General features: G+C 46.3%; 1 long non-coding RNA gene across 1 annotated transcript in view; it reads left to right on the top strand.

Annotated features, from left to right (window-relative positions):
• The first annotated feature begins 11,861 nt into the window (after positions 1 to 11,861).
• Positions 11,862 to 25,441, top strand: part of LOC139057482 (uncharacterized) — a 295,337-nt gene continuing 281,757 nt past the window's right edge. Inside the window, exon 1 of the long non-coding RNA XR_011512846.1 lies at positions 11,862 to 11,963. This is a non-coding gene — a long non-coding RNA (uncharacterized lncRNA). The remainder of the gene's footprint in view (positions 11,964 to 25,441) is intronic.

Genomic DNA, 25,441 nt, shown 5'->3' with positions numbered 1-25,441 from the left:
GCCGCCCGTCCCAGCAACTCGGCGGCCAGAAAGCAGAAAGCCCTTTCCCTGAGCGCCTTTCCTCCCCTTCTCGGAGTCCCTTTGTGGCAGCCTGGGAAGCAGCGAAGGCCTCCGCTTCTTGCTCTCCAGGGTATGTCGGCATGAATGCCGTCAGCGTTCGAAGAAACGTTCACCTGCACCTGTGCTGCGAAGTGTACTGGGCGAAAATGCGCTGTAGATTCGACTGTCCCTCCCTTGTCCGCCTATCCCTCGTCCCTCTTCGCAACTTGGTTGCACGAAAGCCCCTCTATACTATATTAGTACCACCGAAAAAATGTGAGAGCTGATGGAGGGGCTTTCGGTAGCATGAGAGCTCGCGGCTTCTCACTCCGTGCGTTTCCATCGCCTGTCGTACCGCTTACCCACCACGGAAACGGCCGAAAGAGCAAAAAAATATATATAATAAAAAATAAAAGCAACTCAATAAAACGCTGATACTGGAGGCATTAACAGCATCCTCAATCCTGTGCGTTGATTAACAGCTCCTCTATGTGAAGGCGTCGTGGGTGCCTGTTTACCGGCTGCTGCAAAGGGTCGAACAATGTTCGTTCAATTACTCTGGCATCTTTCGGAAAGCGACGAAAGTTAAGAAAACCATGAAGTCCTCAAAGAAAGACTAAAAGCGAATGATACAGAAAAAGTGTGTGTTGTACCACCATTACCCCACATCCAAACCGTCCTCCTCTTTTTATTGCATACGGCAACGGGATAATTTAATAAGCCGTCAAAAGTAATGAACTTACTCCATACCGACACCCCTCGAAGCGACCTCTCCCGCCTATTCCTGCTCTCGGGCTTTTACAAATCTTTTCTCTAGCCCCCTTCTAAAAGAAAAGAACCATGAAGGAAACGAGAACAGCTGTGCGTAGAGCGAGCTGATTCTGGAGTCATTCTCGCTTTTTGCGTAAAATCTGCCAAGGGATATTAAAAACCGTATCCTCGACGACCCTGCGAAGGGAGCAAGCTGAACAGAATGGTGCCGCATACCTTACACACGCACAAAAAAACAAAGGTGAATCACGTGTCGATGCATGAAGATGTCCTGAAATAAAGATTTGTGTTTGTTAGTCCGCTTCTAGGGCGCTTATACTCTAGCGTTCTTTTTAATCTATACCCTTTCACTTGACATATCGCTTAATCTTCTCTCGTTTTAAGGCGTCGCTAATTAAGTCAGCCACCCGAACGCTAGGCCACTATTTTGGGAGCTGTGCACAAGACGGAGCGAATGCATGTCGCCTGTTATTTTCCCCCGAACTATGCACTGCAAAAAAGGCCGCGTCAAGTTTTCTGCTTTCGTGCCTGACGCCATTTTGCCTACTCTGTCTCGATGAAGTGCCGCAGATATGAATACAATATGGTAGAGCCGACGTACTTGCACTCCAGCCTGACAGCTACTTTCATCAGCGTTCTCTCACAGTGATAGTTCTCTTTGTCTCTAGAAAATACACAAATGTTGTATTTCCTCTAGTTCACAGCCTCTAAACTTGTTGATTTTTACTTTTTGTTAACGAATGTGTGTGCCAGATGATGGAAGCATCGAGTAAGAAATTTCCTTAATTTCTCCGTCTAATGTGTGTGAGCTTTCTACAACGAATTCGTGCTTGATATGTCTCTGGAACGCAACAGACAAAAGGAAGTAGGCGTTGTCTCAAATTTTGCATATAGACAAAATAATAGCATTACAAAGCCGGCACGACGAGCGTATAAGTAGGCTTTGTGATCTACAAGGATTGTATTGCACATACACATGGTGTCTAGATATTTTATTGCATTGGTTGCCATACCTACAATATACGCTAGCTTCAGAGTATTGGTTTTCTGCCTTAGCTGAACTTAGGGCCCACATTATTAAATTCAGATGTCAGTACATTGAGGCACATATAACACTGTGACTGGGGCACCAAATAATTTTATCCAACATGATAAATTGAGAAATGACAAACCATCGGAGACATTTAACGAATACAGTTCCCCAAGATGATTCAATAGAATGATTGATGCGGTAAGACGCATTAGGCCCACATCCATGTGCAATAAAATATGATGTCGGCCTTATTATGAAGTGCCAACTGTAATTGATGGCGGAAGACAAAATGAGCTCTTCGCTTAAGAGCGAACCATTCGCTACATTTACATACGAGCCGCTCATTGATTACTCTGACAGGTAGTCTGAGAACCGTTTCAAATTCTCATCGATAAGTTCTCTCACGAGGCGCGTATGACGATAGAATTGCGTTTGTTTTATGCGGACGACATTGTGTTTCTAGCTAACAAGCAAACTGATATGCAACGGCTGGCTAATATCTATGGGCAGGAAGGCGACAATTTAGGTTTGAAATTTAGCTTTAAAATCAGGTGTTATGGTATTCAATGAAAACAGTGAACAGACAGTTTCAATACAGAGCCAGAAAATACCACAGGTAAAATAATACAAATACCTTGGTACATGGATAAACGAAGGCAATAGATACGTATATGGAAACAGAGGAAAGAACAACAGTAAAGGGGAAGTAAAATGCGGCCATAATGAAACACAGAGCGCTATGTGGTGTACAACAGGTACCAGGTGCTCCGGGGTATGTGGAAAGGTGCAATCGTTCCAGAACTTACATTTGAAGATGCGGTTGTCTGCTTGAAGTCAGGGGTACGATAAGGACTCGATGGCGACCAAAGTTCAGTGGGATGCCTCGCATTGGGCGCTCACGGGAAGACTACAAATGAAGCTGTGCAGAGTGATATGAGCTGGACAAGTTTTCAAGTGTAAGAGCTCAGAGTAAAATTGATAATGAAGAACGACTGAGGAATATGGAAGAAAGTAAATGGGCTGGGAGTGTGTTCAGATATTTGTACAGGAAAGAACATAGATTCTTAGTGGAGGAAAAGAACTAGGAAACTTACAAGCAAGTATGCGATCGATATGGTGAGCAACATGACCACAAAGAATGTCAAGCGGGAAGTCAGACAAGCTGAGATAATCTCATGGCTGGTGGCAATGGAAAAGAAGCCTTCTATGAGTGAGTACTTAAGAGGAGAAAATGAAATGTGGAAATAAACAATCTATAATAACTCAAGGCAGGCTCATTAGTTTTCATAGTTAGGTCAGGATACCTTGGAACACACACTTGTAAAACGAGATACAGGTTGGAATAAGAATGATGTGCTGTCTGCGGTAAAGCTAGGGAAAGTATGGAGCACGTTTTAGTAGAAAGAAAAGATATCTGCCCTGCGGTCGATTTAGGCACCTATGGTCTCCTTGAAGCCCTTGGGTTCCACGAGAGCAGCGGGAAAGCAAGCATGTCCGCAAAAGAGATTAGTAGGAGGCGAGTGGAAGATTGGTGGAAATAGGGAAGCGACAAACAACGGAATCGTACAAAAACAAAGTTCCCAATAGGGGTTCAGAAAGTTCGGTGATGAGAATCATTCGCTTTTTTTAACTTCTTTTTTTTAACATAGGTGTGGCATTAGGCAATATAGTAAGAGCTTTGGGAGATGGATGGACGCATACAAGAGATGGTGGACGCTCATAGTATCTATCCATCCAACCACGGCATGTGCTAGTTGAAATCGTCCAGTTATCTCATTAGCGAGCCATCTTAAGTCAAAGGGGGACCAGGAGGCTCCGTTCTTGCCGTCGCAGATCAATTGTTCGTCGTGTATTTAGATTGCTCAAAAGCTGCTCGCAGTGGAGCTCTCTAGGCAACCCTTTGCATCAGCCAAGGAAGTGAGCGTTTTCCAGCCTTACCTCAGTAGGCTTAGTAGCGAACGTCATAGTGTGCTGTGTAAATTTAAAGGTACAGACTACCTAAGAAACCCGAAAAATCTATGTGCGCAGCTGACATTCATACCTAGATAACAAAATTAGCCAGTATAGCCCATGTGCGTACCGAAAATACCAGAGGGGGTTTTATATGTTATAAACAACAAAGAGGAAGGTAGAACTATACACAATCACGAATGTTCATTTGTAAGCAATCAGGCCACTCTGTGTGCATTAAAAAGTTACTTTATGCCCCCCACCCTATCATGACGAACGAACATCTGTAATGGTTCGTGCGCTTGGGGAAACTATTTACTAGTGAGCCACTGAGTATTGACCACGTGCAGTGGCTACAAAAGATTATGGCTCCGAGATGTAGAGATAGAGAGAGAGAGAAAGAGAGAGAGGACCGGGAAGAGATCTTGTAGAATAGCTAGGCACGTACGCTGCTAGCTGACGAGATAGCTATGAAGGGACGACGAGACGCCAAAGTGCCGGCGACGATGGAGTGGCCGGGACTTGGGAAGACGGACGAGGTGCAGTTGCTCCTGTGCGAGCCTTCCTATTTTACATCGCTCGTCTCGTATAGCTGGGATGGAAAGGCCTAACTGTTCAGCCCGAGCCCGCTGATAAGCCAACGTTGTTATCACGTAGGTTAAGACGGAACGCTGCTATAATGAGGATGATCGCGGAAACTTCCAAAGTCGTGTTCCCTCGAACCTGCTCGGCTCTACTCCCTTGAAGGGTCGCTGTAATGCATGGTGAAGACTGATCTGTGCCTTATGTATCATGACACTATCCTTTTTTTCATTATGGTAAATAATGTCTTTTTTGAGCCCTGTGCCGTACAGGCCGTACTCAAAGAGTCAAAACCTATAATCCCTTGATCTCGCGCTCTTTGGCCAAGAAGCGTTAACGTACGCCGCTCTGTGTGAGTAGATGTGCTCAATCTTTTAAAGTCAAGTGTGCCTGATTTTACTACGCGCCGCTGTAGCTTAGCGGATATGGTGTTCCGCTGCTAAGTCCGAGGTTGCCCAGTAAAATTCCGGCCGCGGCGGCCACACTTCGATGGGGGCGAAATGCGAGGACACCTGTGTCTCGTGTGTTAAGGACACGGCAAAGATCCCCTGGTGGTGAAAATTAATCCGGAGTCACCCACTACGGCGTCCTGTATAACCAAACGGTAGTTCTGGCACTTAAAACCACACAATTCAATTCAAAAGCGCCTTCATGGTTAGTAGTGACACCGATCTCTTCAAACTTTTGTGAACCCGGTCCACAACACATCGATCGTACGTTATCGTCACACTGAAGAACGCATAGAGGCATGAAGGCATGCCCACGCGTCTCAAAACAAATAAGTGCAGTACATTTTTAGGTCCTCGCCGGGCTTCGTCACGGTACCGTAGACCATTCTAACGTCACTGCAACGGCAAGGAACTTAAACAATACTGTCATAAGCAAGACTGGCGATACGGACTCAATGTTGCGCAGTTGCTGGATATACGCCTATGTACTGGAAAACGCTTTTGTAACTAAATGCGTCGGAACTACAAATTCATTCTTTAGGCAGGTCACTTCGTTGTAAAGATCGCGCACACACACTTGGGTGGATTAAGGGCATTCAACTAGAGGGTGATGATGATGCGAACAGGTTTAGTAATGTGACTTGGGTTTCAGGGTACTTCATGCACTTTCTGTCCGTCCGCCCATCCATCCGCCCATCCATCCATCCGTCCGTCCGTCCGTCCGTCCGTCCGTCCGTCCGTCCGTCCGTCCGTCCGTCCGTCCGTCCGTCCGTCCGTCCGTCCGTCCGTCCGTCCATCCGTCCGATCCATCCACCCATCCCTTCATCCGTCCATCCGTCCGTCCGTACGTCCATCCGTCAGTCCGTCCGTCCGTCCGTCCATCCATCCATCCATCCATTCATCCATCCATTCATCCATCCATCCATCCATCCATCCATCCATTCATCCATCCATTCATCCATCCATTCGTCCATCCATCCATCCATCCATCCATCCATCCATCCATCCATCCATCCATCCATCCATCCATCCATCCATCCATCCATCCATCCATCCATCCATCCATCCGTCCATCCGTCCGTCCGTCCGTCCGTCCGTCCGTCCGTCCGTCCGTCCGTCCGTCCGTCCGTCCGTCCGTCCGTCCGTCCGTCCATCCATCCATCCATCCATCCATCCATCCATCCATCCATCCATCCATCCATCCATCCATCCATCCATCCATCCATCCATCCATCCGCCCGCCCGCCCGCCCGCCCGCCCGCCCGCCCGTCCGCCCGCCCGTCCGTCCGTCCGTCCGTCCGTCCGTCCGTCCGTCCATCCATCCATCCATCCATCCATCCATCCATCCATCCATCCATCCATCCATCCATCCATCCATCCATCCATCCATCCATCCATCCATCCATCCATCCATCCATTACAATAGAATCTTTATTGCTATAGCAATTATATGGACACTCCAGGCGCATTTCTGCCGTCGGTATGGTATGGTATGAAGAACTTTATTGAGGTCCTGAGGGATCAGTCTGGGACTGATGCGGGCCGCTCCCACGTCGGTACAGAGAGGCCGAGCCCCTCTGCTATCACACGGGCCCTCTGGACAGCCCTGAGCTGGTCCGCCAGCACTTCACTGTGCAGCATTCGCTGCCACCACTGTTCACCTCGAGAACCATCACCGGCCAACGCCAAGCAGCGCCACAGCATGTGTTGTAAATCGAGCAAACCCCCACACTTACTACAATAGACTGAAACCCCGCAGTCCGGATTAATTTTATTCATGATGACAGGGTTAGGGTACGTCCGTGTCTGCAGAAGCCTTAATGTAACCGCCTGCGGCCTATTTAATTTAGGATGTGGCAACGGGAATGCCCTGCGCCCTAAGTAATAGTGCTTGGTGATTTCGTTGTAGGTTAACAGTTGGTCCCTGTACTCAGGAGCGGGAGATCCAGCCCCTTCAGGGAGTACACGGCACACTAATCCTCGTGCCTCCCTGTGCGCCACCTCGTTGAGGTTACGCGGGGCTCCCTCCACTGTCCCCATGTGCGCCGGGAACCAAGTAACGGTATGCGAAGTGATATCCCTACCCTGCAGCAGTCTGTTAGCCGGTTCCGCAACAAGTCCTCTCGAGAAGGCTGTAATCGCAGATCGCGAGTCGCTAAACACCAAAACTCTTCTAGAATCAATTAGTGCTAGAGCAATAGCCACCTGTTCAGCAACCCCCGGATCTTTGGTATAAATGGAAGCAGCATTTCTAACGCTCCCTTTGCCATCTACTACCACCACCGAATAAGCATTTTTACCATTAATCCATGCGGCGTCAACAAACGCAGACTCCTCCTCCTGATCCTTTGCCTCTCGTAACAAAGCCCTAGCTCTCGCGACCCGCCTCCCTACATTGTGCACGGGGTGCACATTCCGCGGAAATGGGCGAACCATGATATTTGCCCTAAGGTTCACGTTCAACTCGTGTAGGGGCGCCCTATCGTGCGACACAGCCACCGATTCTTCAATTGACTCTAATATATACCTACCCGGTGGTGTACCTAGCAACCGCTCCCTCTGTGCGGAACGTTGAGCCTCAGCAATTTCATCTAAAGTATTATGCAAACCCAGTCGTAACAACATATCGTTTGACGTAGTCATAGGCAGACCAAGCGCAGCCTTGATGGCTTTTCTGATTAATGCATCCAATTTATTTTTCTCCCCCCTATTCCAATTTAGCATAGCTGCCACATACGAGAAATGACACATAATAAATGCGTGAACTAAGCGCATTGCACCTTCTTCTCCTAAACCCCTATGCCTGTTAGAGATCCTTCTTATAAGTCTTATGGCCTCCTCCGTTTTCTTGGTAATACGCTGAATGGTTCTAATGTTCGATCCGTTCGCTTCAAGTACAAAACCCAGGACCCTGATTGCTTCAACTTTGGGTACCGGTGTCACCGTCGCCATCGCCGTGAGTTTCCGTATGAGTGAAATCGCGTGAGGATGAGCCGGGGAACGCGGTTCAATCTGTGTCCTCTCCTGTGGCGCGAGAGGCAGGAGGTGAGGCGAGGGAAGAGAGCCGTTCTTCTCCGGCGGCGGCTACAGTAGTGCCTCGATGTCCTCATCTCCCACCACTCCGTACAGAGTGGACACAACCACGTCGTCTACTACGGCGTTGGCCACGCGAATCACGGACGCCATAGTAGATGCCTTTGGCGGACGACGTAGGGATGCTTTGCCGGCGCTCGTGTGTCTTGAAAGAGGTCTGCGACGGGGCGAAAGAGCGCGCCCGCGCGGGCCTCATCTTGAAAGCGATCTGCGATTTTTCGAGAGTGTGCATAGCTCCGTTCGCTTCGTATATGCCATGGTTTCAGGGTTTCATGCGTGTTGAAGCGACAGATGCACGCCGGTCAATTGGCTCGCGGCTGCTGCCACGATTCCTAGTTTCATCATTTTTATAGACAGTTCCGCTGTCGCCGAGCGAACTTTGTTCATGTTTACCTGTGCGCGTGTGACACTGTGCTGGTGTATTTAGTTAAGACACGTTGACAGGCTGGTTGGTTTGAATCCATCATACAATGTGTAAGCGCGACTGAACAAAGACGTAGAAAGAAGCAGACACACAAAGGCAGCACTGTTTCCATGTGTCTGTATCTTTCTACGTTCTCGTTGAGTCACGTTTACACATTCTATCATTGTTAATTTAATTGGTAAGCGAATGTTTACAAGCTTATACGGCCGATAAAACTACTGCCCTTACTTCGTACAACTATCTACTGATTTGCTATCACAATCGGTGCTTAACCTTTTGGGTGGAAAAGCGATTTTTTTTCTGTGTTTGACTAGTTATTCTCAGCCCCGGTCCCATCACCCGCACAAGCGATGACTCATTGCGCACCGTCTTGCCACTGCACAAGAATGTCGCTCAGGCCCGCACGGAAGACGTCAGTATGAATTTCAGTGTCAGCGTCTTCGTTGAAACCAGCTAGTATTTGTGCAGCTTGTAAACGCCGGTGCGATTCAGTGAATGGCTATTGTTGCACATCCGTCCTATCACCGTGAGTAAGCCGTGTCAAAGGCTGCGCAGTCTTCGAGAATTCCTCGACGGAGCACTTGTATTATGCACACAAACCAAGAAAGTGGTGCAGAGCCTTCCTGTCTGTGGTCTGTGGAACTTCTCCGAGGGCAACTAATTTGCGGGGTCTGGTCGAACTCTTTCAGGGCAAATTACATTGGCGAGAATGGGACTGGTTGTAACGCAAAATAGCTTTTTTGGGGGTTGATGGCGATGTCGGCAGTGCAGGTCGCAGTGAGGACGCTCTTAAGTCGTGCGAGATGTACGTCAAACGTACTCGAGAACATTATTAACCACTTGAGTTCGTGAAGAATGGTGTCCATCATCCGCTGGAGTGCGGCTGGTGCGGAAGAGAGTCTTAAGTTACGGACATTGATCTTATCAATCCTGTCAGGTGTCACAAACAGAGTTTTCTTCACGATAATGTTCATCAACCTCGATTTGCCAATACCTGGACTCAAGATTTAACGAAGAACAAAAGTTGGCTCGTTGATCCAATGCTTAGTCGATGCGGGGCAATTGATAAACATTGCGTTTGGTGAGATGGTTTAGGCTGTGGCTTCAGAAAGCTAAGACGCTATCATTTACAATGCGCCATTAACGGTGACATAGATGCTTCTGTAAAGAAAGGCGACTGTCGTTCCACGCGGTACATGCTGATACTCACTGCTAAAGCTTGCTGCCAGAAACAACTGAACATTTGTTTCGCAGCTGAGCAAAGCATCTGGCTATGCGAATGATGTGTTCAATGAGCTGGGAAATGTTTGCCTCTGCAATGCCATCAGCGTCCTTTTCCTCATGGCACTGGACGATGGTCAGCACTTTACTCGCACGTCACGCGATAGGGCCAATGGGTCCAGGTTGCACTGTCTTGCTCGCGGCAGCAGCGCTTTCTTCCGTGATGTGGCTGTCGAGAGAAACTTTGCAACTGTGTCTGGTGTTTTGTGGGCCAGGCCACCGAAGAGCTCCTGCTGGACACCGTGCATTAAGTTTGTCAACTCTTTATCCGGCATGAATGACTCGGCGCGTCGGAAAAGTCAGCACCTATCTTCCACAAGCATTGCGATGTTTTCTTTCCGACACTTTAGCCTCGCCTGAATTGCAGACTGAGCTAGCTGCTTGCAGCCCAGACTTGCATTTGTGATAATCAGCTAACAATCCTTCCAATGCGGTTGGGTAGAGGCTTGTACTGATGTGCTGGCCCTTCAAGTGGACCGCTTGTACGTACGCTAACAAGAGTCCACTCGACGGGACTTCCTGCTGGTCTTAAGTATGGAATTTGGTGTGGGAACCGCGATAGCCTCCCGTATCTCCACCAGCCAAAGTTAACGTAGATTGAGATGCAAGCTAGCAAAATAGACACTGTCCGCTTTAATGGCGGACTACAGAAGAGCATGCAGCCAACGCACCTCATCGCCTTTCATGGCACCGACATTTGCGCACGCCTTCCTGCGTTCCGGAAGCACCACATCTTTGGGTCAATATGTATGCGCAACGTGCGGCTAGTAGAAGTACCGTTTTATTACGGAGCTGTTATATTATTCTTTTACCGTGACATTGCGCAATACCACTGTGTGGAAAGTCAGTGTACATCCAAATATAAGTGAAAAATTAAAATGTAATAACCTCAATTCATATAGCCCAATAAGAAATATACAAGTTACACAAAAGAAAATCTATATGAGACGCCACTGAGTCGCCAACTTTATTAGCTATATTAACTTGCGGCCACTGCAGCAGTTGCAAGTTTCTCTTTGCACAGGTTGCTGCAAGTAATATTCCACTTGTAATTTCGCTAGTAGATATCGCATGGTTTTCAAGTCACGAAGTTTTCTGGTGTCTGTTTTATTATATTGTTTCTGCTATTTCTCTCTCATGTTTCATTATTATTACTTTTTTATTATGAGGTGCTTAGCAGATGTTGACACGTTTAATTGGTGCCGCCTACTCCCATTGCTATAGAGATGCGCAAATAATCAAGCCCACAGATATCGAAACGAAATCGCATAGAATGTATCGCATAGAATACCAAGCAAAATACCTACTAAAACTCAAAGTCAACTTTGAAACAGAGGAACACAAAGTCCTGTAACATAAAAACACTAAAGTCAGGACAAAGTTCGGTCACATAACTACATTAAAGTCGGGGTGCATGACAAAACCCAGAATAATGTCCCCTCAATATCCTTCATGCTCCTGCCATTTCCACGCCTATGATTACCGGGCTCTAAAGTATAAGCATAAGATAATGTAGCTCATTAGCCGGTGTTACTATATGCTTCGTAAGATTAGTCGACGTTAGCGCTTTCTTGAAACTGATGACTGTGCGATTATGTTATTACTTATGACTGTGCGATTATGTTTTTAACAAAGTTAACGTTTTCGCCTCGAAGGCCAAAACGTTGCGGGGATGGTAGCACTTGCTTTGTGTAAACCTTCTGGAACAATAAAGCAAGGACTGGAATTGGCGCCGAAAGTTCTAATAAAATTTGGATGATGCTTTAGCTGCGCCCTTAAAAGTGGAACGCGATAGCATTCAAAGATACCTGATTGCGTCTCACGCTTCGCAGAAACTGCAGCTGATGTAACCGTAATGTTTTCCTGGAAATACTGGCCGCGAACGTTATGCACGAAGGCGAGCTTCCTGGTTCTCTTTCTTTTTGTTTCCTCACCCCCTCCTCCACGGCGGTCGCCGCCCGTGCCGCGGTTGCGCAGAAGCAAACGCCATCTGGATGGTGCTGCAAGCACTCCAGCAGGGGCGCCGCTCGTATACTAAGAGAGACCGGCAGCTTGAAAAGCAGTTTGTGTTTGAGTTCCTGCGCAACAGATTGTGAATTACGTTTTCTCGTATATTCAAATTACATTGCGACGCTACCATGCCTGCAGGTAGTGTGTAAGTCGTACTTTACGAATTTTCTTATGCATTTTACTTTGAGAAATTCCATTAGTTGAGTAACACCTGTGGGCCACGCGTAGGGCCTGCGTGGATCAAGATGCCTCGTTCGAGATGCGTGGTTCGAGATGATTTTTCTCATGCTGACATGGCCGCGGGCGCCGGGTTTTCTGCGACACGAGACTGGTAATGCTATTGCGTTAAAATAGCGTGGACAAAGGGGCACGAAGAGGTAGGAACTGGCTTTATGCAGACTGAGCCATGGGCGCTTAAATGATAATGGGTTTACTAACGATTGCCGCATATGGCCGGACCAACTGACCTTTTTTGAACGTCCTTAAGATGGGTCAGAAAGGGTCGCTTGCTAAAACCGCATGTAACGAAAACATGTTGTAGCATAATTGTCTGTGCTCTCGCGCTTCTCTGTCTAATCCTGATACATTTAAACACCACGTCATTAGACATTTCACTGAAGCCGTCATTCAGCATGTAAAATGATTACTGAAATGTAAAATGATTTGTCTTAAGTATTTTCGCTTCCCTTTTTATAACTTCTTGGTTGCCGTACATTGTGCTATATCACGCTTGATGGCTTGCGTATTCATCCACGCGCCATGCGCTTTCTTTTATTTGATCGTGTGATTTAACCTATGTAACATATCTCTTGTTATTTCCGCGTTGCTTGATCTTCTCTTCTGTACTGCGGTTATGTGCTCAAATTTTATTTATCATGTATCGGACTTTGTTTTGCTTATTTTGCTCTTGTTCTTATACGCTATTGGGATTTTAACGACCCTACACAATGCCCTGCGGACCTATAAGGTATTTCGAATAAATAAATAAATAAATAAATAAATAAATAAATAAATAAGTAAGGAAGTAAGTAAGTAAGTAAATAAATAAATAAGTAAATAAATAAATATTTGCTTATATCTTTAAAAATGTACTGTCCACCTGCCTTACTTTGGTATCGTTGCGTGGAGGAAAGAAGCGATTACTCGATCCGCAGGTGCCGCCGTTGTCATTCTGTGCATGACGCAATCGGAGCGAAATTTAGTCTTGCACTAGGTGTTGAGAGAGGCACATTGCGAGAATACGTTTGTCCATCCGAGCAGGAACGGTAGCATCTGAGACAATTCACTATGCCATAACCGGTAGAACTTACCGTACGCATATTGCGGCTCATCAGGAGTTATGAAGGCGACAAGGGTGCAATTTGTTTAAGAAAATTTAGACTTCGCTGGGGTATGGCCGCAGTGTGTTCGGCACCTATGGTCCAGAAACGGTGTAGGCTTGCTGGTCGTGTTTTCTGATGTATAGAAACGAGCTTGACTAATTATCAGCCCTTTGAGAAATGGCAATACCTAGAAAGAAAAACTAGCTCATTCATTAAGTTTACTACTCTGTAACTCAACAGTAAAAACGAAACCGCAATTCAGTAAACTTCACCTTCTTCGCATTTTAAAAACAAAAGTAAAATGAAGTTGCAAGCTCCTCTTCACATTTCATAGACAACAAATCGCGTTAGCTGAACCTCACGCTATGCATGTAGCGCTCTCGAGAGCGCATAAAGTTAGGAGTGCAGAATCTCAGCGCTTTCCAGGGACATGCATAACAGACGCGATGCATAACAGACGTGTTCCTTGAGGACCCGCCGTGGTTGCTCAGTGGCTATGGTGTTGGGCTGCTGAACACGAGGTCGCGGGATCGAATCCCGGCCACGGCGGCTGCATTTAGATGGGGGCGAAATGCGAAAAACACCCGTGTACTTAGATTTAGGTGCACGTTAAAGAACCCCAGGTAGTCGAAATTTCCGGAGTCCTCCACTACGGCGTGCCTCATAATCAGAAAGTGGTTTTGGCACGTAAAACCCCCTAATTTAATTTTTTTTGTTGCTTTTGAGGGAATGAAATTACAATGAATCATTGCTGCTGTATGTATTGAAGGGTCACCGTTGCTCCGAGCATATATACGTCATTCCCGCTCACCGAAGAACCCCTCTGCTATGCAACTTTTAAAAACACCACCGCTCGAGTCTCAAACGATGAGGTGCCAACAACGTTGCTGACGTGACCAGCGTACTCATTAGTTCGCCCGTCCCAAACAATGGTTATTTGTCCAGTGGGCGCCACACGTATTCCGCTACCTACTTACACACCCTGATGCTATAACGTACACGTGTTGCACCATATGCGATATGCACATAGCATGCATCTATTGCGGTTGGCGTCTTCCTAAAATTAAGTGTGTTGCCTAGTGCAACACGTTGGAGGACGCGTAGAACTTCCCACATGTTAGTCGACAATGACTGCAAGCATACCCGAGGCTCCCGAGTGCGCACAATAGCTATGGTTTAATACCTGTAGCACCTCTAACTGTGATGCGACAAAAAGCAACGATACCTGGTTGCCTGATCGGTATGACTTCGGGAATGATTGCTAAGTTTTTATTCCTCTTTCTTGAGTCTGACAATTTTCGTTTAGGTTAATATTCGGAGTACTTACTACAGGCGTAGTGCCCTTCAGTGTATGTGGCGTTCATTGTTTATTTCAAATATATAGTAATCGGAGTACAGCTTAACACGCTTTTTTCCACTTCTAAATATCCTCCCGCTCGCGGCTTGTAACCTATAAAAAAATATTTGCGTGCATTCAGTCGGTCTGGCGTCGGTAAAAGCGCTGGATTCGTATAACTTACGCGTTTTGAATTCTTGCACTAACTTTGCAAACGTACGCACATACTCAACTACCTTACGATCACAGAATTCTTCTGTCGCATTCCTTCGTGGTGCTGGATAGAAAAAAGAATAAATTGAATGTAAAGAAGAGAGAGTATGGGCACACGGGAAGCAGAAAGAAGAGACCCATTGTTTACAAAGAGATCCAACCACGAGGTTCTGCAGCATGCCAGTGCGTCCTGTTTTGTGCAAGCATTCCGGAATCTGGTACGAATGCCATCGACGGTCACCGAACGGTATTGCTCGAATTCCGAGCGAAGAACTCCTCAGCCTGTAGTAATGAAAGAGACACTGGGATCGGCGGCGAAGAAGCGCAATACAATGCCAAGTATTCACGCGGAACAAAACAATGACGACCGTCTTGGCTCTTTTGCCCATTGTGGGCTCAATTTTTTTTTCGTCTTTAGTTCTGGCCTTTTAAACTCAGACAGCCACTTCAAAGACAAGAGACCGTCTTTAAGGACTGTCGTCACGACTGTCTTTGAAACGTTTGTTTGTCTGCTTTAGAAAAACTTATTTGGAATTCTTCATTAGAGAGATACTTCTTAAAGAAAAGTTTCACTGAAGCCAAGAGCTCTTTCTGAACTTTGGAACTCTGTTCAGGGCCTTGTTTAATATACGCTGCTGTGGTGTCTTGGTCCAATAACGCGTACTGAACAACGAAATATTATGGGAAGTCATGCGGCCAAAACGCTGTCGAAGGCGGGCAGTATCACTACGAAAGACCTGCCGTGTTGCAATGCAAAGCAATCTATTGTTAACTATGTCACAAAGAACTTTGCCTCCAGTTCGTGTCCAACAAAATTCAAATACAGAAATCTTATATATTTGTTACGAATTTGCATGCTTTGAGCCGTGCATGCTGCGTGGAATCGAAGGATGGAAAGTCATATCTCGCCACGAGAAGTGTTGGATATCTGTGGTCATAGTCATGTCTTTTGTTATTGCAAGATGTGTTTTTCATTGGACGACAGCATTCAAGGTGCGGGGGGGGGGGTCACAGATACCTTATCAATCACAATTTGTCGGCGACGCCTTTTACTGAGTTACTAAGTGATTTACCAAGAGAAGGGAAGTGCAGTAGAGGACGGCAGAAGACTAGGTGGTGCGACGAAATGAGGAAATTTGCTGGTGCTAGTTGGAACCGGTTGGCGCAGGACAGGGGTAATTGGAGATCGCAGGGTGAGGCCTTCGTCCTGCAGTGGACATAAATAGTAGAATGCTGCTGCTGCTGATGATGATGGAGTGCTCTAGCATACGAGCAGTTTGCATATAATTGGGACAACAGCCTGTATTTGCAGAACAGTTCTCGTGCTAGAGTATTCTGCGGTAAGATAAGCAAGCAAAGTGGGCACTAGTGACGATATCAACGAAGTAGGTAGCGAATCGTAAGCACTTCTTAGTAACGAAGAACTTCGTTCCCATGACCCTTCATCAATGAATTCAGGAGAAAAAGTTTGGGCCGCTCACGAAGTGTGTCCTCTATGGTCAAAAAAAGCGGCAATGTCGTCTACAGCAACCTTGATAATCAGGCACTCGTTACGGCACAGTTCATACCTCCTGACCAATTATGCATGTTGTTTACCAAAATTATGCCGATAATTTTGTGGGAAGCCCCGCAGGGTTAAGTGGACCATTATGTAAAGCGCACGTGAATCACCGCGGTTTGGCTTCTTTCAAGTACAACCTTGAAAGCGCCTTTCGCTATGTTCTGCGTTCATCCGCAAACGTATAACGCTGATAGATTTTCATTGAGCAGGGCCGACGCCAAAATATGAAAGATTATGGGCCACCTCGCTTGCTGTCATTCTAAAGCAGAAACACAAATTTCTCTATCCTTCGTAACTTCAAGAATGCACATATTTATACCCACGGCTCGACTACATCAATGAATTGTGGTGTCATTGTGGTTGCACTGACAAAAGAACTAACATTGCAATGAAAGCTGTCACGAGTCACTACGTCTATGGCAGCTGAACTCACGGCTCCGCGCAGTGCACTTCGATTCATAGGCACAGAATCCTTGTAACTGAGCCGTGTTTTCCGACTCAAAAGTGCGTTTACAGTGTACGCAATTCTCACACATAAATACTTCGAAGAGCTAAGGAACAAATCGTCAACGTTCAACATGACGTCAAAGAAAAGGCCACACATTATTTCCAGTAGTTACCTGGCCATTGCAAGAACAGTGGAAATGATTACACAGACAAAGCTGCTCAAGCGTGAAATCTAGACTGCAGCATTCCCAGTCTTCTTTCTAAGAAAGAGGCTCCAACGTAGCTTCGCCACCTGGCCCGCATGCTGTCGTCATCAAAGTGGAACACCCCAAATAAAAGGCGCACCAGGCTACACGAAATAAACCCTTCGATTCCATCCGGGCTACCTCGATGTGAGATACCGCTTCTGTGTCGAATGCGTTTTGGAGTTGTCTCCACCAAGGCTTACAGTACGTTAATTGGAATGACTACGTTTGGTGTCTGTGACTGTGCCGCTCTCCTCGATTTCAGTCACAAAAACGCACACTTTCCAATGAATTTATGTGATTGCAAGTTCGGCCGCTGACCTCATCGCGCGTCGGCCCACAAGGCACTGAAGCCACATTTATGCTTCTTGAGGGCAACTGGCCTGTGTGAACACCATTCCATTTATGATGCATTTGACTTTGTGGTACCGAGTTTTCCGCCCCCATCCTTCTCTTCTTTCTCTTCGCCTATTTTCCCCCTCAGCGCGAAAGGCAGCCAACCAAATGCTGTTCTGGTTAACAGCCTTGACTTCTCTCTCATTTCCTCCTCCCCCTCCTCAATGTCTCGTATACTACGTATTCAGCGCATCACAAATGCCACAGTATCATGTGTACAAGGAAGATATGTCATATGCTTACACTTTCTTGGGCAAGTAGGAAAAACGCAATCCACTGCCGATGAGTGTCCTGTCACGGGGTTTAAACTTTTGTCCCGCAACTTACGGATACATTGAATTTGAACTGATTAATGATTTGCACAATTTCGAAACAAACATAAGGTTACGCGAGTACTTCCACGATCGGCTCCCCTCTAACAAGACATCTTTATTTTCGACTAAGCACTGGACTCCTCCGTCTCAAAGAGATAAATGCCTCGATCGATAAATCAGAGCTGTGCAGCGAGGTGTATTTGAAGCATACAAAATGCAATTACCATCCGTCGGAACCTTAACTTAAAGAAAGGGACGCAATTGAAACATTGGCTAACCGTGACGACATCATCATTATACCCGATGATAAAGGTGGCGCAGTCGTCATTATGGACAAAGCCAGTTACATAAGGAGGCTCACAGAGAACTTAATGACGAGTAATTCTACAGGCATCTGAGTTACGACCCGACCGAATAGTTAAAAACCATGGCAAAGGAAACTTTAGACAATCTCGTGAAAGAAAACGAGATAGAAATATCTGTAGTTAAGTCATTAGTCCTCCTAAGCCCGGTAGCTGGTAGATTTTATCTCCTTCCTGAAATCCATAAGGAAAACAATCCGCGGCGACCAATAGTTGCAGGAATAGGTACCGTCACAGAGAATTTGTCCCGCTATGTATATATCCTTATCAATTCAATTCCTCCTAAATTTTCTTCTTTTATCAAATCAAAGATACTAACCACTTCCTTCAACATCGCCTGGGGTGGGGGTGGGGGGGGGGCTCAGTCCACCCACCGGAAAACTCTGGAGGGGGCTTGGGGCCCCGAACCACCCGCAGTCGGCGTCTATGCCCGTACCCGTTCCATGTTGCAGCTATATTGGAGCCCAGATCTTAGCAATGACACGCTAGGATGTTGCCAAACCCCGAAAACTTGTTGACACCTCTCGGGAAAACGCGAAAACTTGCCACTCATCGTAAACAGCACGTTTCCGCCGTGCAACCTCCCGGGCGATGTCACATACCAGCATGGCTGCGCACGATAGACGTCGCTGTGACCGCAATACGGCGGCGCCTTCAACAATAAGAATGCTCGCAAAGTTGCTGCGTGACTGGCCGCTGAAGGTACTTTGCCTGTATTCGCGGGCTTCCTTCGCGTTCGAAAAAACAGATTTATCTAGCACGTATTCAGGAACAGAAAGCTGTATTCGGAGTTTTTCATGTCACTATACAATTTTCTCCTTGACACTTCTCAAGTAATTATAATATTTGAGAAGTTGATTAATTAATTAATTAAGATGAATTATCTGATTAGGCGGAATGAAAAATATAGTGTGAGTGTCTCAAAATGACGAAAAACAGCATTACCTTCGTTCGGTCCTGCTACGTGGCATTTGCATCTTTTTAACCTCTGGCTAAAGTTAGCAGGGACGCCCTGTATAGGGAAACTACGGTTCTACTAAGCGCAGTAACATTTTCGCGTCATAATGCGGAGAAGTGGTGAACTAAGCTCCAGCGGTGCCGGTCGGCAGGCTTACTCTTCTAGCCAACATACCTATGCTGTGCACCGACAGTCCTTGGCAAACAAGGCGCACCAACCAGGCATGTTCTTTTTTTTTTGCCCCGACGTGCACCAGAAAAATGGGCGGAGTGACGCTGAAGAATCCCAGCCGACATTGGGAGCAGCGGGTGGCTCAGACGACGCGAACCGGCTGACATTTGACATTGCGTTTGCAAGAAAGCTACCATGCATCAAAATTTCGTATGCGCCTTTGTGAAGTTCTTCCGGCAATAGTGCGGATGAATAATCATATAATTTAGCTCTCACATACCACTGTAAGGAACGTCCGAGAGCGAATATTTTTGTAGGATTCAAGTGCTTTGATGACACCGCGGTGAGTCAGAAGTTCAGACAGCGCTGCGTTAACTTAGTTTAGATGGGGTTCGGAACGTTGTATCACATTTGTGACAGCATTTTGAGCTTCAAGGGATGTAGTTGATAACATTATAGCCGACGATGAACTTTCGATCTTGTAAACAAAGCTGGTCCAGCACGGTGGCTGAAGAAAACGACAGAAGGAAGAACAATATTTTGAGCTTCTTTTCCGGAAATAAAAGCCCTGAAAGGACCATCGCCATGCCGTTAAGCTTGTCCAAAAGTGCCCTTAGGTTCCCGGCATCATCTAAATACTTGCATGTGCAGCTCAGCAGTATTCACGGTTCAAACTGCTACGTGGCGCTAGCAGTGTGCACTGGAGGCGAGCAATTTCGACCAAGAGATGGTTGCCACTCCTCGCTGCCCCATTTTGGGGCGTCTTTCTCACTGCCAATTTTGGACTGATTCCGGCTTGCCGTTAGTACTGATGCCATAAGCCTCCATGACACGATGCTCCGTCGACTCCAAGTCGCCTCGACCATCCGTATTGTTGCTATCACAATAAACGGAACAGCCTTGCGTGAGACACGGCAAAAACGACAGAATCATAGGTTGCTGTAAGAAGTTCGTGATCGCACATTTGCCATGTTTAAAATGCTTATGGTATGGAGTGTCTGGCTGCTCGGAAAAAGCCCAGGTAAACTAGCCCATAGATTTTATCGTTAAGTGAATCTCGCCTGGGATGTTTTTCTTCAAAACATTTTTCTGAGATTCTTGGATACCCCCCAAAAAGGGGAAAAAAAGTAAAAGTCCAGAAAATATGGGCTGCCACGCTGGTCTTGAAGGTTCACATGCAGCCAAGTGCTCGGCGTCTTTTAGTGCCTTCCATACGTCTTGGCTAAATTGCATCGGAACTGAGCGAACTGTCGGCGAAAATATTCAATAACGAAAAAATATACTGCGTGTTGAAAATTTTCATCCCGGAGAATAGGTTAGGCTTTGAATGCTTTTTATTTTTACGGCGAAATACTTTCATTGGCATCCTGATTCGCTTCTGACAGTCCGACTTGGCAGAGAGACCAAGCCTCTAGGAAACTAAATTTTGCTGATGAAAACACTATTTTCTTTTATTCTACAGAGCGCCAACGCAGCAAACCGTCCAGTTGTGATTATACGCGCAAATGCTGCTTGAGAGTGTTTCATTTACAATCCCGAACTGCTGTCTTTGGGCAGAAACCACCACGACTCATAAACATATACGTTCTTGTAAAAAAAGTCAATATTACATTTTGACAGGTACTTCGGTAATTTTGGTATGCTTCAGTGCCTCGGGCGATGCACCCTTCTACGTCGGGGTTTTATTCAAATTGAGTTCATCGTAAATGTTTGCGATAACGGAGGATATATTATCATTACACATCGTTGCAATTTACCTTAGAGGTGATATTTTTTTTTACGGAGCTCTGCTCAGCAAGGATGAGATGAGTATTTTTTGCCCAAGAAACGTTTTCTCCATGTCTATGCTGCAATTATTTTGGACCTTTCTTGAATGAGAGGTTTGCAAAGTAAAGTGCTAGTCGTGAGTGGTTCTAGAATGAGCGACATGCAAAACATATGGTTTAAGGTACTGAGCGGACGCGAATATCTGCAATCAGTATGGAATGTAAGCGACTGTAGCGTTTTTTCCCTCACCGTTAATGCTCTCAAAGCACGGAAAGCGTTTACGGTTTCCTCGACACAGCAGCTGTTCGCATGTTACAACGAGCAAAAGCAACGCGAAGCAAATGGAGCAACAGCTGCGCCAGCTCTTTTGTTTCGGCAACAGCCTCTGCCGTCTTTCGCTTCCATCCTGCTGCCTATTTGCCTAACGACGAGGCCGATCCACTTAGCTTAACGGCCACTCAAAGCTGAGCGAACAAGTCTCAAGCATAAAGTTCTGTTCTACAGGGATTCTTACAGAAGCGATGAGGGTGGTTGCGACGACAGCGAAAGTTTGAAAGCTTCGAGCATTTACCCATGATTACAACGCCATCGTTGCCTGGTATTTGTAGCAAAGCTCGCGCAACCAGCAATAACGAGATACTCACTTTATCTGCCCGAGACATTCAAATGGACCCATATTCTCACTGCTTCAAAGCGGAAGGGTTCACTTTATTTTAATTTTGGTGTTACACGTTTCGTTCATTTTGCCACGAACATTCTTCACCTTCCTGCAAGTTTGCCATGACTTAGCGCTCTTAGGTGCGGTAGGGAAAGCATTAGCACTATAGTTGTTCGAGAAGTCATTAAGTTCGTACTCGAATGGTAGCCGCTTCCCCGGAAATACGGGAAAGTTGCAACATTAGCACCATAGTTGTTCGAGCAGCCATTAGATTACTAGTGGAATGGTAGCCGCTTCGCCTGAAATACGCGAATGATGCGACCTGCGTCGGGACTATGACTTTCTTCCTTAGCGCAGTCCCTTGAATTCGTACGACGCAAACGTTTTGGCGAAAGCAGCTATCAACGAGGAGCAGCAGAAGCTGCTTTTTTTCCCCTCGCTGCTAATTAGACATTGGCAAGCTCGACGGTTGCCTCGCTGAAGAAGGAATTATTACTGCGCTTTAGTTAGTCTTCTATTGCACATTGTACGCATCGTTAGGCTCACTCTGGGCGCATTATCCTTAATCGAATGAACTACTCCTAATTGCGAACTCTGTCTAAGCAAAAGACGAAAGCATGGCAGGCAAGATCATTGGGCCTCGCCTCAGTTTCGGCATGCACAGATCAGATGTGCGATAATCATGGCGCGTCCTTCCTATTTATAGTACTCATTCATTCTTTAACTCTTGTTCTCAAGGTTTAACTGGCAACTGCGTAAATGACCACGTCGTTCCGTGAAGGCCTCATTGCTGCCGGCCGCTGAATTGAAAGCTCGTAGTTTCCAGGAAGTGCCCTGCATAGGCAGATATATGCGCAAGCTGGTGATTGTCAGGTGTGCTGAAACATTAATGCAGGCAATAATGGGAGTTCTTCGTTTTGGATAAATCCGAAAAACCCCGAAGGACACTTGCTGGTAATTTTTTCGGAGCTCACATTTATTCGAAAAACTCAGATATTGAGAGCACATAGCCGTAAAATATTCGCAAAGGGCGTTAGCTATTTAAACTGGCAAATGCATTTCACCACAAACACCCCAAGCATGACAACTGTATGAGATCATGAAGATGCAGGAGGCGCAATCCATGGCATGTCATAGGCACAAAATGTGAAACGCTGAAAATGACCGCGCAAACAAGTGACTGTGTGTACGAGCTGCTCGTCAAATAAATATTGTTAAAAAAACATGTAATGAATTGTTGCCCAACACAGCGCACCTTAAGGAGGAGTTGAATTTAGTCGACCAAATATACCCTGTCCTTGCTGTGCGCCTGAATGGTCTCTTTGTTCAGTGGAGCGATGACACGCTATTGAATTACGGTGAGGAAGTTGATGGAATGCTTGACATTGCTGCGCAAGAAAGCAACCTAACGCATTCGGTTATTTTAGACAGTACTACTACAAAGTGGGTGACGAGTGTAACTGGACTGTCAAAAGAAAGCTTGCCAGGGAAGTCCAGTGTAACAGCTATTCATACTGGTACTGGGTGCAAAGTGTAAACCTCAACGTAAAGACATATCTTCCCCGACGTTCGAGGCTTACTTGCCATTGTTTGTCCTAGTTGTGCCAGATATCAATGCTATCCCCTGAGATGCGGGATACTTCGTTTTCCAGTATCATGCATAGCATGTGAAAGAAATTATTGAGTCTATGGTATTTTGGCGTATACATGGCCACGACTGCCCACTCCTTCCTTAACTGGATCTCCTAGCCTTTCCAGTATCTATTGCGATCGCTGAAACAATGTTTGTGTGAGGTGTCGTGAAGAAGAAGAAGCGTACTGCAGTGGCGGGCGCAAACTTTGGAATGTCTGCTTACATGTAATGCAAGTTGTAACCAACGACAATTATTTCACCAGTCCTTGAATATACCTAGTGTAGTAGTGACATTTCCTGATATTAGAGAACAGCTGTCTGAATTTTGTAACAAATAATTGAAACCGGGAAAACTCAGGTTATGGCGCATGTAACCACGTGTCCAATTATAACACCCCCAAAAATGAGTATTTGTTTTAAAAACACAATTACAAAAAGCATCCACAGAATTTGCCGTAGAATAAACTCTAAATACACATAACACTAGTAATAGCGCATTATTAAGGGCTATCTTCATAAGTTGTTTTTCAGTCACTTATACTGTCACGTTGTTGTGACGGCGTCTAATAACACGCTGTTGTCTTCGAAATGTTAACCTTCTATTGGGCGAACTTGTGTCCAGCAAAAAAGTTGCACTCAATGCACGACAACAGCAGCGAGCACAGTCGGCGATCATCGGAATATTACGTGCGGGTTAAGCGCGTTGGCTTTTATTCATTACTCGTCGCATGCTCCAGCGTAGTTGCTGGTGCCCGCGTCGCGTCCAGAAAGTACTACACCGTTCATGTCGCGCATACAATCCGTCTACACAAACGTCGGCGAGAACACACACAACAAGCGAATCAACGACAATATTACCATGAGTTAACAATCATGCAGGCGTGTTTTGCGCTGAGTGATTCCATTAAGTTGTTAGCGGGTCAAATGCAGTACCCGGAATAAGGATAAATTAGCACACGTACGTGGTAACATTTTCTTGTCATTACTATTTCGCAAACAGTTGACCTTACTTCTTTTGCATGAAAAGTTAAGCAACCACGTGCACATCTACACCGATGGATCAACTACGTCGTGCAGTTCCGGTGGTGCCGTGGTGGTACCAACGCGAGGAATGACACTGCGCTTCAAGACATCGCATGTCACGACCTCAACGGCGGCAGAACTAACGGCCCTGCGTCGAGCACTGGAATTCATTGAATGTGAAAGAGCTAGAAAATGGGCTGTGTTCTGTGATTCAAAACCGGCATTACAGTGCACGCAGTCAGTTCTCCGACACGGATGCCATGACCAACTGACATACGAAATCGCGAAACTTTACCATCATGTCCAACAAAAAGGTCACGAGGTCGTTTTTCAATGGGTACCTGGTCATTGTGGAATCAATGGCAATGATTCCGCCGATAACGCTGCTCGTACAGCACATCATGAAGAGCAGAGCGTTCCAATTCCGCTTTCGAGGACAGACGCCGCTAGGCAGCTTCGACACCTGGCACGCAACCTCACACTGACCGAGTGGAACTCGCCAAATTTACGACTTACACGACTGCGTCGACTCAACCCCTCCCTGCAACTACGGCCTCCATTCGGACTTCCTCGACGTGAAACTACGCTTCTCTGTCGCCTTTGGTTAGGAGTTGCCTTCACAAAGGCATACTCTACATTAATTGGAGTGACTGACAGTGGAGCATGCGAGGTCTGTGGCACGGAAGAAAAGATCGACCACCAGCTGTGTCACTGTCCACGATACACCCCTGAGAGACAAGAACTTGCCAAAGCTTTTCAAAAACTGGACAGTCGGCCGCTTTCTGTGCAGGTGCTGCTGGAACACCGCCCCCATCGCCCGTCGGCCCATAAAGCGGTGAAGGCACTTTTGTGCTTCTTAAGGACGACGGGCTTGTGCGACCATTTGTGACTATCAATGCAATTTCTGTAAGGCCACACACGTCATCGAACTCACTGCAATTTCCTTCCCTCCTCTCTCTCCCTGTTATTTTTGTTTTCCCCCTTTCCCATTCCCCCCTGTGTAGGGTAGCCAACCGGACGTGATTCTGGTTAACCTGCCTGCCTTCTTCTTATCTCTTTCCCTCCCTCCTACTGTTTCGCATGTCACCATGACGCATCGAGAGGTAGTTTAGCCCTGATAGCAGTGGTAGACTAGCTAACTTTTAACCCACAAACATTGCGCGAACTGAAACTGCGGCCATGGACCTAATAAACAGGATCGCTCAATTTTCTATGTTTTGTTTGACAGTTATCTTCGAAACGAATAATAACCTGCTGAAAACAGCACAACACGAGAGAGTGTAAGAGTTGAAGTTGCTGTCTCCAGTTGTCGCCAAACTGCACACGGCGTCCAATCAACCATCCCTGATTCCTTCGCTGCCCAACTACAAGCGAAAATTGCAAGTAGCCGGGCAAATGTCATA

This window comes from Dermacentor albipictus, chromosome 3, assembly GCF_038994185.2.
Source record: "Dermacentor albipictus isolate Rhodes 1998 colony chromosome 3, USDA_Dalb.pri_finalv2, whole genome shotgun sequence".
In the NCBI taxonomy this organism is placed as follows: domain Eukaryota; kingdom Metazoa; phylum Arthropoda; class Arachnida; order Ixodida; family Ixodidae; genus Dermacentor; species Dermacentor albipictus.
Note: the sequence above shows the minus strand (reverse complement) of the source record. Positions and strands in the feature narration are given on the sequence as shown.